Source organism: Arvicanthis niloticus, chromosome 1, assembly GCF_011762505.2.
Source record: "Arvicanthis niloticus isolate mArvNil1 chromosome 1, mArvNil1.pat.X, whole genome shotgun sequence".
Lineage (NCBI taxonomy): Eukaryota > Metazoa > Chordata > Mammalia > Rodentia > Muridae > Arvicanthis > Arvicanthis niloticus.
In genome coordinates, this window is record NC_047658.1 from 137,765,430 (window position 1) to 137,771,609 (window position 6,180).

At 42.8% G+C, this 6,180-nt stretch overlaps 1 pseudogene; it reads right to left on the minus strand.

The window, feature by feature from the left end:
- Window positions 1-2,711: 2,711 nt before the first annotated feature.
- LOC117724421 (large ribosomal subunit protein uL13 pseudogene) lies at window positions 2,712-3,316 on the minus strand (annotated as a pseudogene).
- Between the last annotated feature and the right edge of the window lie 2,864 nt (window positions 3,317-6,180).

Here is a 6,180-nt window from a genome sequence, read left to right on the forward strand (position 1 = left end):
CACTATAGATGGGAACTCGGGATTCATTGACGCTTTGAGGCTCTCACTGTTGTACTTGGAGTTGTTTTCTAGTAACTTTTATAATTCTGGTTGTTGCAGGAAGGAGTAATACATAGTCTAAGGAGCACACCAGACTTTTCTAGAACTCAAGTTGAATGTTCCTGTACATCAGGAGTGTTGGTAAAATGTGTTTGGATAGTCTGGAGAGAAGGGAGCTTGTTTATTGAAAGGGTTAAACTTTCCCCAGTGCTAAAACATCATTCCAACTGGATAACAATATTTTTAAAAAATCATTGAGATTAAAAAAAAATTCATAAAACAGAAATGAAGTTTGGGGGATGTAGCTCAAGCGAGAAGCAACAGCCCAACATGGAACAAGTCTTGAGTTGGATCTTCAGATCTAAAAAAAGAAATATAAAAACTAAGGAACCAGCTAAGACAACATCAGAGCAGGCAGGAAGAAGGGATACTGGAGATTAAGAGTACCAGCTATTCTTCCAGGGGACCCAGGTTCAATTGTCAGCATCCACATGACAGCTCACAACTGTCTGTAACTCCTGTTCCAGGGACTTGCCACCTTCATGCAGGCAAAAACATCAATGTACATTTAAGAAAAAAAGCTACTGAAAACTTTAACTTGAGACCAATGCTGAGCTACCAAATTCACCATCCTCTGTGATGTGCCACATAATCAGAGTCCTCTAAATAAAAGTAAAAAAGAAATAAAGTAAACTGAGTAAATAGTATATAATAGTAACTAAGTATAACAATATAAAAAGTGTAAACTGGTATGTGTTGGTAATTATTGCAGTATGAAACATCATGGTATCCACTTAGTAACATACTGTAAGGGTTCTTACGCTTGTAACTCACCTTCAGAGGCTTGAAAATCTGAGATTACAGGATAAGAAACCCAGCACCTAAGGGGCAAATAGACTAACAGATTCTGCTGCCTCAAGTCAACAAGTATAAATAGTCCCTGTGACCACACCAAGATAACTGTACTGGGATTCTGGTTTTATGAATATGCATATTTCCTTTTTAATAAAATGTTATTAATACTGTGTATATATGTTTCTTTATTCCCACTACCAAGATATCTATGTTGAATTCCTTGTTCTTGGGAGGCCCCTTGCCAACCACGGGAAAGATTCATATCAATTATGATATACTAGTAGAGGACAATATCATGTGCACCACCTTCCAGATGTTGGCTCCTGTCTTGCACAAATCACCTGTTCCAAGAGAGGAAGAAAACAGATTTACCAGAGGAAACAGGGTCATCAGGTGACCAGAAAACAAGAGGAAAAGAGAGGAGGTCCATCAAAGTCAGAAAGCAGGCTTGACAATGACAGGTATGAGCTCTGATTTCTAAGGTTCCATCCAAAGGGCAAGACTATATTTTATAAGGCCAACCATTTTGCTGAAATTGATTTGATCTTTCCTTCATAATTACCACCTAATAATAAAATCCCTCTCCATACCAAAGCTTTGTCTCAACAATATTACAATGTTCACACTTAATGATGGGCCACATTAAAGACAACCTGACATAGACAGTGCCAGAATTCATCACACAAGACTCTGGAGGGATAACTGTTAGGCAAAAGATCCAGGCAGTATAATGACTATAAGCTTGGCTGAATTAAGTACAACTTTTGTTAAGAAAGACAGCAGTTTTTGTTTTGTTTTGTTTTTTAAAAACAGTCTATTATTCTTTTTCCACATCCTCGACAGTATGTGCTGTCACCTGAGGTTTTGGTCTTAGCCATTTTGATTGGTGTAAGGAGGAATCTCAGGGTTGTTTTGATTTGCATTTCCCTGATCACTAAGGACTTTGAACATTTCTTTAAGTGCTTCTTGGCCATTGAAGATTCCTCTGTTTATTTCTATACCCCATTTTTTGATAGGGTTTTTTTTTTTTTTTTTGGAGGTTAGCTTCTTGAGTTCCTTATATATTTTGGATGTTAGCCCTCTATTGGATGTGGGGTTAGTGAAGATTTTTTTCCAAATATGTAGGTTGCCACTCCTCCATTGCTGGTGGGATTGCAAACTAGTACAACCACTCTGGAAATCAATCTGGAGGTTCCTCAGAAAATTGGAACTAGATCTAGGTATACCACTCTTGGGCATATGCCCCAAAAATGCCCCACCATACCACAGAGGAATGTGCTCCACTATGTTCATAGCGTTCATAGCAGCTTTATCTGTGATAGCCAGAAGCTGGAAACAACCCAGATGTCCCACAACGGAAGAATGGATGCAGAAAATGTGGTTCATTTACACATGGAATACTATTCAGCTATTATTTTTTAATTTAAGTCAAAGAATTTATTAGCATATAGAATCCTCCAGAACAATATTGCTTTGTGGTCTGCTGGGAAGGAGCAAAGGCAGTGCCTGTATGTGGTCATTGTCTTCAGTGTGCACTTCTAAATTCCAGCCCAGGGGTGTAGCCCTCATTTTCATAGCTGCAGAATATGGTATTGCATCAGGTGGGTGGGGCAGCCTTGCTACTCATTCTCAACACTGAAGCTCAAGTCATTCCATGGCTTTCATTTTAGTAAAACTTAAGCAGGTGGTGAGTTCTCAGCTGGTACCCTCTACCCACAGGAGCAGTGCCTAAGGAACCTTTGGTCCCCACTTCCCTGGTCGGCGATGGAGGAAGGGCAGGCAAGGCAGGCATGAGGGATGAACAATCTTCATTGGGTTCACACCAGGAGTCCATTGATCAAGAGGACCTCTGTGAACCTGCAGATTTTCTTCTCCACATTCTTTTCTGCCTGTTTCCGTAGCCTCAAGAGCTGCTGCTTCTTTCGATCTTGGCCTTTTCCTTCTGTTTCTCCTCCAGAGTGGCTGTCACTGCCTGGTACTTCCATAAAATCTCATGAGCCAGACGCCCCCGGTAAGCAAACTATCTGGTAGGCTTCAGCCGCACAACCTTGAGGGTGGCAGGGACCACCATCCGGTTTTTCTTGTCATAGGGTGGAGGGATCCCATCCAACACCTTAAGGTGTTCCAGGGCAGCCTGGCCTCTCTTGGTCTTGTGGGGCAGCAAGTCTCGCACAGTGCGCCAAAAAATGTGGCTCGGGGCTCAGAAGTGGTAGAGGCTTTAAGAGGGGTTGGTACTCATCTGCTTTCAGAGAAAGGTCAGATACTTTAACCTGTTTCTGTAGAGATTTCCAAAAATGTTGATGCCGTCACAGCGTACAACCACCACCTTTCGACCCAGCAGTACCTGCTTGGCCACAATGGCCGCCAGGTGGCCCAGAAGATGGCTTCGGCCATCCAATACTAGAACCTGCCCCTCCGCCATCTTCGGCAGCCACCTTGGACCCATTCAGCTATTAAAAACGAGGATCTCATGCATTTTGCAGGCAAATGGATGAAACTAGAAAATATCATTCTGAGTGAGGTAACTGAGAACCAAAAGGACATGCATGGTATGTACTCACTAATAAGTGGATATTAGCCCAAAAAAGTACAGAATACCTAGGATATAATCCACAGAACTCAAGGTTAACAAGCCTGCTGAAGGGCCTGAGTGAGGATCCCAAGTGAGGGAGAAGAAAGCAATCACAGGAGGGAGAAAAGAGGGAGGGACCTGGGTGGGAAAGGGGACAGGGAGGGGAAGAGGGAAACATGATCAGGTGTTGGGTGGGGGGAACAGGACTGAAGTCCTGAGGGCCAGCAGAAACAATGGAAACAGGCAACTTCGAGAGGTAGGAGATGGGGGAACCCTCTAGAATGCACCATGGTCCTGGGATGTGAGAGACTCTCAGAACTCAAAGGCAGGGACCTTAGATGAAATGCCCAAGAGTGGGGAGAGGGAACTCATAGAATCCACCTCCAGTAGAAAGATGGGGCATCAAGTGAGGGATGGGGTTCCCATCCCACAGTCAAAAATTCTGTGGAACAGAATTGTTCCTGTCTAAAAGAACTGCAGGGACAAAAATGGAGAAGAGACTGAGGGAAAGGAGGTCTAGTGACCAGCCCAACTTGGGATCCATCTCAAGGGGAAGCTCTGAGGCCTGACACTATTACTGATGCTATGGTGAGCTTACAGACAGGAGCCTAGCATGGCTGCCCTTTGAAAAGCCCAATGAGTAGCTGACTGAGACAGAAGCAGATACTTAAACCCAACCAATGGACTGAAGTTGACGACCCCTATGGTTGAATTAGGGAAAGGCTGGAAGAAGCTGAGGAGGAGGGTGGCCTCACAGGAAGACCAGCTGTCTCAACCGACCTGGACCCCTAAGATCTCTCAGATACAGAGCCACCAACCAGGCAGCATACATGAGCCAGTCCAAAGCCTCAACACATGGACAGCAGAGGACTGCCTGATCTGGCCTTAGTGGGAGAAGATGTGTCTAATCCTGGAGAGACCTGAGGGCCCAGGGAGTCGGGAGGCCTGGAGAGTGGTGGGGAACATCCTCTTGTAGACATGGGGGAGGATCAATGGGTTGAGGAACTGTGGGAGGGCAATGACTGGATCGTAAAAAAAATAAAAGTAATTAAAAATTTTTTAAAAACGTTATTCTTACCTTCATGTGTGTATTTGTGTGTCTTTGTGTCTGTGTGTGTGTGTGTGTGTGTGTGTGTGTGTGTGTGATATTTGTGCTGGTACCTGAAGAGTCCAGAAGAGGAACATCAGATCCCCTGCAAGTGGAAATAAGAGAGGCTGTGAGCCCCCAGGCATGGGTGCTGGGAACTGAACTGCCAGTTGTCTGGAAGAGCAGTGAGTGTTTTCAGTCATGGAGCCATCTCTCCAGTCCCGGACATTTCTCCTTAATAGGTAAGGAAGAGTGAAATGTTTGGGCAAGGAAAAAAAAAGTTGCATTGTAAGCATTCCCAAATAAATACTGTGTTCATTCTGATAAAATCTTATTGTTCTTCCAGGCACCAAACTTAAACTACATTGGTCTAAAATGGAAGGCTGTTTTATTTTATTTTTTTTGTGTGTGTTCTCAAAACTGTTCTTCATTATAATTCAGCCTTCTGAAGAGCTACGCTCTTTCATTCAACGTCTACAACAAAATAAATAATACTGCTTCCAAATAGTGTTTGCAAGAAACTGGTCAAAGGCTTGATCATATGCAGATCTCTTTGTTGTGATACAGTAAACCTTTGATTGTATCGCTCCTATCTAAACACACATCTGTCAGCTGTCAGTTTGTCTGAGGAAATCAAGGTTGCCTTTCTTGGTGTGTTTCCTGTTCTGTTTCTCTGAAAGCACAATGTCCCCCCAGCGCCACGCTCTGCTGCTCCAATCACTTATCAATCTTCCAGTGAAAAAAAAAAATTACAAGGAATTTTTGTTTTTGCAATGATTAGGAAGGAATGCTGCCCTCTGGATTCTCACAGATAGCAGGAAACGCATGCACCGGCCGCAATCCTAATCACCAAACTAATTCCTTAAAGGAGCTATTATTTTAAGTACCATTCTCCTAAGAAATGACTACTTGCAGAAACCTCTACAGGAAATAACTGCCTGAGAAAATTTTAGCTGGGGAAATGGGCCATAAAGTTGTACCAGGAGACTGACTATACCTAAACACTATTGTTTAGATTCTCAAACTGTCACTGTTCGTGGTATTAAATATTCGTAAAGAAATAACTCTGTCAAAGTATGAATATCGTGACTGAGAAATCAACCAGTTAGGCACAAGGTCAAGGCAGACAGTCTGCTAATTGCCTCCATTTCTAGACAAGGGGAAGTGGAGAGTGGAGTCTGTTATTCTGACAATCCCCTTCCTACCTACAATTTCCAGTGGTTGGACAAAGGGGATGCTTGTCTGCAAACTACTTTTAATTTTTGTTGTAGATATTCGGTTGATTTACATGTTGATAGATACTTGAAATTGTGGAAACAGAGCATCTGATGATCCCTACCTCTTAGTCCTAAACGTCATACTTGAAGTTTTATGCTGGAAAAAAAAAATCACAACCATCTGTAATGGGATCTTTCTTCTGGTGTCTGAAGAGAGCAACAATGTACTCATATACATAAAACAAATCAATAGATCCCTGAAAGGAAGAAAGAAAGAAAGAAAAAAAGAAAGAAAGAAAGAAAAAAAGAGAGAGAGAGAGAGAGAAAGAGAGAGAGAAGGAGGAGAGGGAGGGAGGGTAGGAAGTGGGAGGGAGGGAGAGAGAAAAAAGAAAGAGAAAGAGAGAGAAGGG